This window comes from Lutra lutra, chromosome 2 (genome assembly GCF_902655055.1).
Source record: "Lutra lutra chromosome 2, mLutLut1.2, whole genome shotgun sequence".
NCBI lineage: Eukaryota > Metazoa > Chordata > Mammalia > Carnivora > Mustelidae > Lutra > Lutra lutra.
This window is the reverse complement of record NC_062279.1, coordinates 74,257,352-74,270,070: the sequence shown is the minus strand read 5'-3', so window position 1 is coordinate 74,270,070 and position 12,719 is coordinate 74,257,352.

Here is a 12,719-nt window from a genome sequence, read left to right as displayed (position 1 = left end):
TCTCTGCCTGCTTCTCTGCCTACTTGTGATCTCTCTCTCTCTCTCTCTGTGTCAAATAAATAAATAAAATCTTTAAAAAAAATAAAAGACTTATTTATTTTAGAGAGTGAAAGAGAGAGTGAGCATAAGCAGGGGGAGGAGCAGAGGGAGAGAGAGAGAATCTCGAGGCGATTGCCCTCACTTCTCCTTCTGTGCCTTCATCTTAGGAGGTGGAGATCATGATCTGAGCCAAGACTCAGAAGCTCAACCAACTGATCCACCCAGGGGCTCTTTAAGATATCTTTTTTAGTTCTTTTTCATCATCCAAAATTTAGTCAAGATTCACACATTGCTTTTATTTTTTTATTATTATTTTTTAAAGATTTTTATTTATTTGACACACAGAGAGAGAAATCACAAGTAGGCAGAGAGGCAGGCAGAGAGAGAGGAGGAAGCAGGCTCCCCGCTGAGCAGAGAGCCCGATGTGGAACTCGATCCCAGGACTCTGGGATCATAACCTGAGCCGAAGGCAGAGGATTGATTAACCCACTGAGCCACCCAGGTGCCCTATATTATTTTAAAAAAGATTTTATTTATTTATTTGACAGAGAGAGCGCGCGCGAGAGCGCACACAAGCAGGCGGAGCAGGAGAGGGAGAAACAGGCTCCCCACCGAGCAAGGAGCCCAATTCCGGGATCAATCCCAGGACTCTGGGATCACAATCCAAGCCGAAGGCAGTTGCCTAATAGCCTGAGTCACCTAGGCACCCCAGTATACTTTAATAAGTACATTATACTGGTTAACACCAAGGCTCTGGAATTAGTCATGAAGATTCGAATTCTGTCTTACTAGGGGTATGATCTTGGGCACCTTACTTAAATTCTCTAGGAGTCGGTTTCCTTATCTGTAAAAATGGAAATATTACTAGATCCAATTTTGGAGGGATTTTTGATTAAATGATATAATGCATGTAATGCTCTTGGTACAGTGCTGTCTCTAAGCACTCAAAATGTTAGCACTTTTTGTGTAAGTCAGGTTTATTGAAACATTATTAACATATACAGTCATTGTTTTAATAGTATACTAAAATATTACATTATTCAAATAGTTCAGTAAGTCTTTTTTTTTCTGGAGGTTGAAATTTTTCATAATAAAAATAGTAGTGGTGGGGGGGAAGATGATGGTGCACTTGGTCGGCTAAAAGGCTTTAGGGTAGGAATAATCTGTGATTACCCTATGTAAACCAGAAGGGAGCAATGGTGCCAGGAAATAGAATTCTGAATGTTGCAAGACTTTATAGGAGTGGGTTGGTAGAGGAGAGAGGTTGTCAGGCCAGGAGCTGTGCTTCAGTAGGAGGCTGTGACCCCCAAGGATTAGAAAGAGCAGGAGAAAAGGTTGCCCTATGGAATGACAAGGGTGACTGTTTATTTATTTTTTAAAGATTTTATTTATTTATTTGTCAGAGAGAGAGAGAGAGCACAAGCAGGGGAAGCGGCTGGAGGAGAGAGAGGGAGAAACAGGCTCCCTGCTGAGCGAGGAGCCCAATGCTGGACTCGAACCTAGCACCATCTGAGCTGAAGGCAGATACTCAACCGACTGATCCACCCTGGCGTCCTTAGAAAGAAGATTTGTCTTTGCCTCATCATTTTCTTTAGGCCTAGCCATGCAAGCATAGTTATGTTTACTATGCCCAGGTCAAAAGTTAGAGATAAAGAAAATCATATGATTGCCACTAAAAGACATTGATATTCATATTCAGGGGATATAAACAGAAACAATAGGTTAGGTGCAGGAATACTGTTCTGTGGAACTCTCTCCAAAAATTTGAAAAGGATTCATTATAGCACTCAGGCACAGATGACATGTATGGGGAATGAAAATTTAGTCATTATCAGGAAAGATTATTAAAATGTCCATATAATGTTCTAGTGTTGATCAAAGTAATTTAAATAAGCAAAGCCCTGTAAAGAAATGATATTTATAAAGGTATGTGACATTTCATTGTTGCATGACTGTAATATTTTTAGTGAAAGTTCTTGTGTTTGTTCACCTTGAGGAATAAGAAGATAGGAAGAAACTGTTTTTCTGCCAAACAGGTGACCTTTTGATTCAGGTCTGAAGCTTTATCTTTCCTATAAGTGTTATCACCGTCAACGTTATTTTGAGCAGTGCTTAGCCCAATCACAGATATTGAAGTGTTAATAATATCTCCTTTTTTTTTTAACATCAGTGTAAAATGTGTCCTTAATTCACTTTATAGTGTTGCTAATACAACTTCCCTTATTCATCTGACCATAGTAGAATGTAGCATTTAAATAATAGGTGCTCAATTAGTATTTGTTATTGATTTTAAAGTGAGATCTCATTAGCGACTAATACTGATTTTAATTTGGCTTTTTATTTTTTTTTTAAAGATTATTTATTTATTTATTTGACAGAGAGAGAGAGAGATAACAAGTAGGCAGAGAGGCAACCCGGGGGCGGGGGGGCTGGAAGCAAGCTCCCCGCTGAGCAGAGAGCCTGATGCGGGGCTCGATCCCACCACCCTGAGATCATGACCTGAGCCAAAGGCACAGGCTTAACCCACCAAGCCACCCAGGCGCCCCTAATTTGGCTTTTTAATCAAATTTTAGATTGAGCCAATCCTAGCTAGACTTTTCTATGATTCTCTTAAGCTTCCCCGTTCTTCTGTCAGGAATACACTTATCCCAAGCTCTGGCTTTGGATAATGCTTTCTAGCTAAGTCTCTCTTAGATACCCAGAGAGATGCTGCTGACAATTTCCCTTTCAATGAACAGACAGAAAAGTAAGTCAACAGTTATTTTAGTGTAATCAAATTATTTTTGCTTATATATTTTTCCTGGAATTTTTTTTTCTAGAAAGGAATTTAAGGATATTGTGAGCACTCAGAAATATTCTGCAGTTTCTATTTATTTGTTCCATAAATATATGGGCCTTTGAGAACACCAGGTACCACAAATAGATCCAATTGTAACCAAACATTTAAATTTGGATGAAAAAGGTATATTAGAGGTCTTCAGAACCTATGAAATTTCAGATTTGTTACCCATCACCTCTTCCCACATTATTGGTTTGTATTCTCCTAAAGTTCTTGTACTGACATTTAAAATCACACTTGTTTCTGAAGGCAGAAAAGTTTATTTTGGTTTCACTGACTAATTCGGGAGTGGGAGAACAAATTTGCTAAAACTTCCAAAAATTATTTATTTTTGGATAGATACCAAATATGTGAAGTTTTAGACCAAAAAAAAATTGTTTTTTTTTTTTAATTTTATTTATTTGACAGACAGATCACAAGTAGGCAGAGAGGCAGGCAGAGAGAGAGACAGGAGGAGGAGGCAGGCTCCCTGCTGAGCAGAGAGCCCTATGCGGGACTAGATCCCAGGACCCTGAGATCATGACCTGAGCCGAAGGCAGAGGCTTTAACCACTGAGCCACCCAGGCGCCCCCAAAATTGTTTTCATTTAAAGTTTTAGAAAAACAGGGGCGCCTGGGTGGCTCAGCTGTTTAAGCATCTGCCTTCAGTTGAGGTCATGGTCTTGGGGTCCTGGGATTGAGCCCTGAGTTGAGCTTGCTGCTCAGCATGAAGTCTGCTTCTCCCTCTCCCTTTGCCCCTCACCCCCACTGTGCTCTCTCACTCTGTCTCTCAAATAAATAAATATAAACTTATAAAAAATAAAGTTTTAGAGAAACATTTACAGAAACTCAGGATGAAAATGTAACCTTCATGAAAGTGTAACCTTCATTTATAACCTTCATGAAAATCAAGGCCACTACTTAGTAATTCTAGAGCTAACCTCATCTGATCTCTGCTCCCTTCTGATTCTACTCTAATACTAAGTGCCAGGTTCTGTAATCCAGCCAGGTTAGTTTTCTGCATTTTCATGAAGGATTTCATTATTTCCGAATAACTAGAAGATGGGGCTTTAAGCTTTTTGCAGTGATATCCTGCTTAATGAAGTTGTAAGAAGTAAAAATTTGTTGTTTTTTTTTTAGATTTTATTTATTTATTTGTCAGAGAGATAGCACAAGCAGGGGGAGCAGCAGGCAGAGGGCGAGGGAGAAGCAGGTTCCCCAGCTAAGCAAGGAGCCTGATACAGGGCTAGACCCCAGGACCCTGGGATCATGACCTGAGCCAAAGGCAGAGGCTTAACTACCTGAGCCATCCAGGCGCCCCTAAAAATTTTGTTTTAAAATACAATTCATAATTCTGTGTGCTGAAGTTTGAAGCACATTTGTAAGTGTCCCCCCAATAACTTATAAAATAATTACGTTGATTTTTCCAATATTTAGAAAACCTCATAACTTCTAAGTCTCTGAAGTTGTCTGAACCAAGGTGAAATTAGCTTGGACACACGGGGATCTGTTGTTTACAACACCTTAGTTAATATAAGACATGGACTTATTCTTTTTTTTTTTTTTAAAGATTTTATTTATTTATTTGACAGACAGAGATCACAAGTAGGCAGAGAGAGAGAGGAGGAGGAGGCAGGCTTCCCGCGGAGCAGAGAGCCCGATGCGGGGCTCGATCCCAGGACCCTGGGATCATGACCTGAGCCGAAGGCAGAGGCTTTAATCCACTGAGCCACCCAGGCGCCCCGACATGGACTTATTCTTTAGAATAAATGAAAATTAAGTTACTTAGAGTGTTAAAAAAGAGAGACAACAGAAGACAAAAGCAAATAATATGTAAATTTGTACATGGGTTGTATATGTCCTGTCTTTCCTTTTTTTTTTTTTTTAAAGATTTTATTTATCTATTTGTCAGAGAGAGAGAGGACAAGCAGGCAAAGTGGCAGGTAGAAGCAGAAAGAGAAGCAGGCTCCCCCCTGAGCAAGGAGCCCGATGCGGGACTCGATCCCAGGACCCTGGGATCATGACCTGAGCTGAAGGCAGCGGCTTAACCCACTGAGCCACCCAGGTGTCCCTATGTCCTGTCTTTCCTTAAGAAGGATCCTGGGTCCAGTGTTTATATGGGCATGACAACTTACAAAATTTTACATACAATTTCAAGTTTACATTTGAAAACAACATTTATTTTGGTCCTTATGACGGTCCTCAGAGCTGGGATTGTGTGATATTATTACTTGCATTTTACAGTTGAGAAAATTGGTATGAGAATTTAAATGACTTGCCCAAGGTCACTTGTTAATAATAGACAGAATTGGAGTTTGATTTTATGTTTGGTACTCTCTTATTCATTTTTTCATTCATCAATAAGTACTTATTAAAGTTCTCCAATATGGGATACTGGTAGGCCCTGTAGGAAACTAAAACAATCAGTAGGTTCTATGTTTCTTGTTTTCTATTCCTTGCTTTCTGGCTAGTCTTTGTAAATGCCGATCTCAGATTTTGCCTATCCTCTTGTCTTTAAAATGAACCTCCACAGGGACTGAGTAAATTATATTCATGAGTTCCCATTGGGCCTCAGCTTTCTCCTAACTATGCTCTCTCTCTCTTTCTAAATTATTTATTTACTTGACAGAGAGAGATCATAAGTAGGCAGAGAGGCAGGCAGAGAGAGAAGGGGAAGCAGGCTCTCTGCTGAGCAGAGAGCCCAATGAGGGGCTCAATCCCAGGACCCTGAGATCATAACCTAAGCCAAAGGCAGAGGCTTAACCCACTGAGCCACTCAGGCAGCCCCTAACTATGCTCTCTTACTATGTTCTGGTCTCCAGCCTCAGCCCAATTCTCTGGTATCTTCTGTCAACCCTTCCAATTTCCTCTTTCTAGTCTTCGACCTGAGTGTTGAAAGGGATTCCTGGACATTCTGATGTGTGTTTAAAGTAGACCAGGAACAAAAATAAACTTTCTTTTTTTTTTTTTTTTTAAGATTTTATTTATTTGGGACACCTGGGTGGCTCAGTTGGTTAAGCAGCTGCCTTCGGCTCAGGTCATGATCCCAGCGTCCTGGGATCGAGTCCCGCATCGGGCTCCTTGCTCATCAGGGAGCCTGCTTCTCCCTCTGCCTCTGCCTGCCATTCTGTCTGCCTGTGCTTGCTCTCTCTCCCTCTCTCATTCTGACAAATAAATAAATAAAATCTTAAAAAAAAAAAGATTTTATTTATTTATTTGACAGACAGATCACAAGTAGGCAGAGAGGCAGGCAGAGAGAGAGGAGGAAGCAGGCTCCCCACTGAGCAGAGAGCCTGATGTGGGGCTCGATCCCGGGACCCCGGGATCATGACCTGAGCCGAAGGCAGAGGCTTTAGCCCCCTGAGCCACCCAGGCACCCCCAAAAATAAACTTTTGGAGAATAGTTTATTCATAATTTCTTTATGGATGAAGTGGCAACTGAGTTGGGTTTCACAGAGAAAACTAGAAAGAGAGGGAGACTTGGACCGAAGGGCATGAGTAAAGAACCCAAATTAGAATCTATAGTCTTCCACACTGAGCTGAGCAGGAGCTCCCTAATTTGGCTCTGATTCAATTCTGAAAGATAAGTAATCTTCACTTTCTCTTAGGAAACTTATTCTCACAGTCTGTCTTTGCCTATATAACTCTTGTGGGGGTAAAAAGGTCCTACTCCTTCTTCTTCTTTTTTTAAAAGATTTTATTTATTTGAGAGAAAGAGAGGGAGAGCATGAGTGGAGAGGGAGGGACAGAGGGAGAAGGATTCTCCCCACTAAGCAGGGAGCCCAATGAAGGGCTCTATCCCAGGACCCGGGGGAATCATGACCTGAGCTGAAGGCAAATATTTAACCAACTGAGCCATTCAGGTACTCCTGCCCTACTCCTTTTTCAACTTAAACTTTGTATTTCTTTTATAAGTACTGCCCAGTTGATGGATTATTTAGTGAATGATGTTGGGGAAAGCAGCTAGCCATTTGGAAGAAAATAAAGCTGGATCACTGCCATAGTTCTTAAGCTAAAATAAATTCCTAATAGCTCAAAGATTCAAGCTTAAAAATAAATTAACAAAAGTTCTAGGGGAAAACATACTGTAACATAGTCTACGAGAAAAGGAGGAATTTCCATGCATGACCCCAAAGCCAGAAGCACTAAAGAAAAAAAGTGTAATAAATTTGACTACATAAAGTTTCAAACTTCTGTATGGAAAGAAGAAGACAGCTTAAAATTAAAATATAAATGCCAAATGCCAACTAAATGGAAACAACTCAAATATCTATTGTTTGTAGAAGAGTTAAGTGAATTATGTATCCATACTTAGATATTATCCACAATTTTTTATTTTTTTTTAAGTTTTTATTTAAGTTCCAATTAGTTAACAAACAGTGTAATATCAGTTTCAGGTGTACAATAGAGTGATTCAACACTTCCGTAGGACTCATGCTCATCACAAATGCACTCCTTAACGGGGGTCACCTATTTCACCCATCCCCCCACCCACCTCCCCTCTTTCAACCATCAGTTTATTCTCTATAGTTAAGAGTCTGTTTCTTGGTTTTCCTCTCTCTCTTTTTTTCCCCCTTTGCTTATTTGTTTTGTTTCTTAAATTCCACTATGAGTGAAATCATATGGTATTTGTCTTTCTCTGACTGACTTATTTTGTGTAGCATAATGCTCTCTAACTCCATCCGCATTGCTGCAAATAGCAAGATTTCATTCTTTTTTATGGAGGAGTAATATTCCATCTTCTTTATCCATTCATCAGTGGATGGACACTTTGGCTGTTTTCATAGTTTGGCTATTGTAGATAATGCTGCTATGAACATTGGGGAGCAGATATCCCCCCAAATTGATATTTTTGTATTCCTTGGGGAAATACCTAGTAGGACAATTGTATGGTACTTCTACTTTTTAACTTTTGGAGGAACCTTTATTTTGTTTTCCAGAGTGGCTGTACCAGTTTGCATTCCCACCAACAGTGCAGTTGGTTCCTTTTTCTCCACATTCCCGCCAACACCTGTCTTTTCTGGTGTTGTTGATTATAGCCATTCTGAAGGTGTGAGGTGATAGCTCATTGTATTGATTTGCATTTCCCTGATAATCAGTGATGTTGAGCATCTTTTCATGGGTCCGTGGCCACCCATGTGTCTTCTTTGGAAAAGTGTCTATTCATGTCTTCTGCCCATTTTTTTTTTAAAAGATTATTTATTTATTTGACAGACAGAGATCACAAGTAGGCAGAGAGGCAGTCAGAGAGAGAGAGAGAGGGAAGCAGGCTCTCCGCCGAGGAGAGAGCCCGATGCGGGGCTCGATCCCAGGACCCTGGGATCATGACCTGAGCCGAAGGCAGAGGCCTTAACCCACTGAGCCACCCAGGCACCCCTCTTCTGCCCATTTTTTACCTGGATTATTAGCTTTTTGGGTGTTGAGTTTTATAAGTTATTTATAGATTTTGGATACAAATCTTTTTTTAAAATTTAAATTCAATTAATTAACATATAGTGTATTATTAATTTCAGAGGTAGAGTTCAGTAATTTCATCAGTCTTTATTTTATTTTATTTATTTATTTGATAGAGAGAGAGATCACAAGTAGGCAGAGAGGCAGGCAGAGAGAGGGGGGAAGCAGGCTGTCTGCTGAGCAGAACACCTGATGTGGGGCTCGACCCCAGGACCCTGAGATCATGACCTGAGCCAAAGGCAGAGGCTTTAACCCACTGAGCCACCCAGGTGTCCCCATCAGTCTTATGTAATACCCAGTGCTCATTACATCATGTGCCCTCATTAATGTCTATCACCCAGCCACCACATTCCCCTACCCCTCACGCCTCCAGCAACCCTCAGTTTGTTTCCTATGATTATGAGTCTCTTATGGTTTGTCTCTCTGGTTTCATCTTGTTTTATTTTTCCTTCGCTTCCCCTATGATCCTCTGTTTTGTTTCTTAAATTCCACATATGAGTGAGATCGTATGATTATTGTCTTTCTCTAATTGACTTATTTCACTTAGCATATGCCCTCTAGTCCCATTCAAGTCATTGCAAATGGCAAGATTTCACTTTTTTGATAGCTAAATAATATTCCATTCTGTATATTTACCACATCTTCTTTATCTTTTTATCTGTTGATGAATATCTAGCCCCTTTCCATAGTTTGGCTATTGTGAACATTGCTGCTATAAACCTTGAGGTGCAGGTTCCCCTTTGGTATCATTCAACAATTTAAAAAATAAGATAGGTCTATATATGTTGGCAAAAAGAGGCTCTATAATATAGTGTGATATAAAAGTAGGTTGCAAAATAATAGTCATGCTATATTTAACAATTTTTAAATTATTATTAACATATAATGTATTGTTTCTTTCAGGGGTGTAGATGTGTGATTCATCAGTCTTATGCAATACACAATGCTCACCACAACACATACCCTCCCTGATGTCCATCACCCAGCCACCCTATGCTATATTTTTTAATGAAAAAAGAATACACGTATTTAAAAAACAGATATTTTGATATGCAAATATATGCTATGAATGTATACAGAGCTAGAGAAATTAGGCAAGAAAAAGAAATAAAAGGCATTTAAATTGGCGCCTGGGTGGCTCAGTGGGTTAAGGCCTCTGCCTTCAGCTCGGGTCATGATCCCAGGGTCCTGGGATGGAGCCCCGAGTCAGGCTCTCTGCTCAGTAGGGAGCCTGCTTCCCTTCCTCTCACTGCCTTCCTCTCTGACTACTTGTGATCTCTGTCTGTCAAATAAATAAATAAAATCTTAAAAAAAAAATAAACTGGGAAGAAAAAACTAAAACTACCTCTATTCTTAGAAGACATGATGTTGGGGTGCCTGGGTGACTCAGTCATTACAGTCTGCCTTCTGCTCAGATCATGATCCCAAGATCCTGGGATTGAGCTCCACATTGGGCTCCCTGCTCCGTGGGAAGCCTAATTCTTCCTCTCCCACTCCCCTGCTTGTGTTCCCTCTCTCGCTATGTCTCTCTCTGTCAAATAAATAAATAAAATCATTTTTTAAAAAGGAGACATAATGTTATATCTAAAAAACTTTAAGGAATCCACAAAAATACTGTTAGAATTAATAAGCAAATTCATGGAAGATTCAGGATACAAAGTCAAATAAAAAAATGAGTTGCATTTTTTTAAAAGATTTATTTATTTATTTATTTGACAGAGAGAGATCACAAGTAGACAGAGAGGCAGGCAGAGAGAGAGAGAGGGAAGCAGGCTCCCTGCTGAGCAGAGAGCCCGACGCGGGACTCGATCCCAGGACCCTGAGATCATGACCTGAGCCGAAGGCAGCGGCTCAACCCACTGAGCCACCCAGGCGCCCGAATTGCATTTTTATATACAATCAACGAACACTACAAAAAAGGAGCTAAGAAAAATAATTCCATTTACAATAGCAACAGAAAAGATAAAACACTTAGGAATATTTATTTATTTATTCATTTATTTATTTATGAGAGAGTGAACATGGGGGAGGGGCAGAAGGAGAGGGAGAGTCTTAAGTAGACTCCACACTGAGCACAGAACCTGATGTGGGGCTCAATCTCATGATCCTGAGATCATGATCAGGGCCAAAACCAAGAGAAAACACTTAGGAATAAATTTAACAAAGGAGGTTCAAGTTTGTACACTGAAAAATAAGAAATATCACTGAAAAAAAATTAAAGACCTAAATAAATGAAAAGACATCCTATGTTCATGGATTGCAAGAATTAATATTGTTAAGATCACAATACTATCCAAAGTGATAATATAGATTCAAGGTAATCACTAGGAAAATTGTAACAATATTTTTTTTTTCAGAAATGGAACCCAGGGCGCCTGGGTGGCTCAGTGGGTTAAGCCGCTGTCTTCGGCTCAGGTCATGATCTCAGGGTCCTGGGATCGAGGCCCGCATCGGGCTCTCTGCTCAGCAGGGAGCCTGCTTCCCTCTCTCTCTCTCTCTGCCTGCCTCTCTGTCTACTTGTGACCTCTCTCTGTCAAATAAATAAATAAAATCTTTAAAAAAAAAAAAAGAAATGGAACCCATTATAAAAATCACATGGAATTTCAAGAAATCCAGCATCACCAAAATATTCTTGGGAAAAAAAAGAGCTAATTGGGAAGACTTACACTTCTTGATTTCAAAACATTCTACAGAGCTATAGTGATCAAAAGAGTGTGCTAGGGCGCCTGGGTGGCTCAGTGGGTTAAGCCGCTGCCTTCGGCTCAGGTCATGATCTCGGGGTCCTGGGATCGAGTCCCGCATCGGGCTCTCTGCTCAGCGGGGAGCCTGCTTCCCTCTCTCTCTCTCTCTCTCTCTCTGCCTGCCTCTCTGTCTGCTTGTGATCTCTCTCTGTCAAATAAATAAATAAAATCTTAAAAAAAAAAAAAAAGAGTGTGCTACTAGCATAAAGTTAGACGTATTGGCCAGTGGAATAGAACTGATATTTGAGAAATAAACCCATGCATCTATGTTCAGTTGATTTCAACATGGATGCCAAGATCATTCATGAGGGAAAGGATGATCTCTTCAACACATTGTGCTGGAAAAGCTGAATATCCACACCATATACAAAAATTACACAAAAGGGATTAAAGATATAAACTTCAGGGTCACCTGTGTGACTCAATCCGCAAGCATCTGCCTTCAGCTCAAGTCATGATCCCAGAGTGCTGGGACTGAGTCCCACATAGGGCTGCCTGCTTAGCCTCTTACCCTGCTTAAGCTCTTTCTCTCTCTTGCTCTCAAATAAATAAATAAAGATAAATTTAATAGCTAATGCTATAAAACTGTTAAAATATAAGGCAAATTTGTGTGACCTTGGTTGAATTAAGCAATGGTTTTAAAAATATGACACCAAAAGTAAAAATAGATAAATTGGGCACCATTGTATTTCAAAACTTTTGTGTATCAAAAGATACTATCAAGAAAGTGAAAAGAAGGGGCGCCTGGGTGGCTCAGCGGGTTAAAGCCTCTGCCTTCAGCTCAGGTCATGATCCCAGTGTCCTGGGATCGAGTCCCGCATCGGGCTCTCTGCTCAGCAGGGAGCCTGCTTCCTCCTCTCTCTCTGCCTTCCTCTCTGCCTACTTGTGATCTCTGTCTGTCAAATAAATAAAATCTTAAAAAAAAAAAAAGTGAAAAGACAACCCACAGAATGAGAAAATATTTGTGAATCCTATATCTGAGAGGGTTTTAATATTGAGGATATAGAAAGAACTCTTACAGCTCAAAAATAGGAACAGCACCAACACTGACAATAATAATAACAAAACCAAACCACCCAATTAAAATAAAGGGCAAAGAACTTGAACAGGCATTTTTTCCAAAGAAGATCTCTAAATGCCCTAGAAGCATATGAAAAGATGCTCAACTCTTTTCCTCAGTTAAAGATATACAAGTCAAAATACAATGAGATGGTACTTTTCAGCTACAAAAATGACTATACTTAGAAAAATGGAAGATAACATATGTTGATGATGTAGAAAAATTGGAACTCTTGTACATCGCTGTTGGGAATTAAGTGATGAAGCCAAAAGAGTTTGGCAGTTCTTCAAAATGGTAAACGTAAAGTTACCATAAAAGAATTTCACTTCTAGGTATATAACCAAAGAATTTGAAAGCAGGCACTCACATAGGTTCTTGTACATAGATATCCATTACAGCTTTGGTCACAATAGCCAGAATGTGGAAACAACCTGAGTGTCCATCAACAGATGAACTGATAAACAAAATAAAGTATGTATATATAAGATGGAATATTATCTAGCCATAAAAAGGAATGAAGTTCTGATACTTGCTGCAACGTGGGTGAACCTTGAAAATATTTAGTTAAGTGAAATAAGTGAGATCGAAAAGGATAAGTATTATATGAT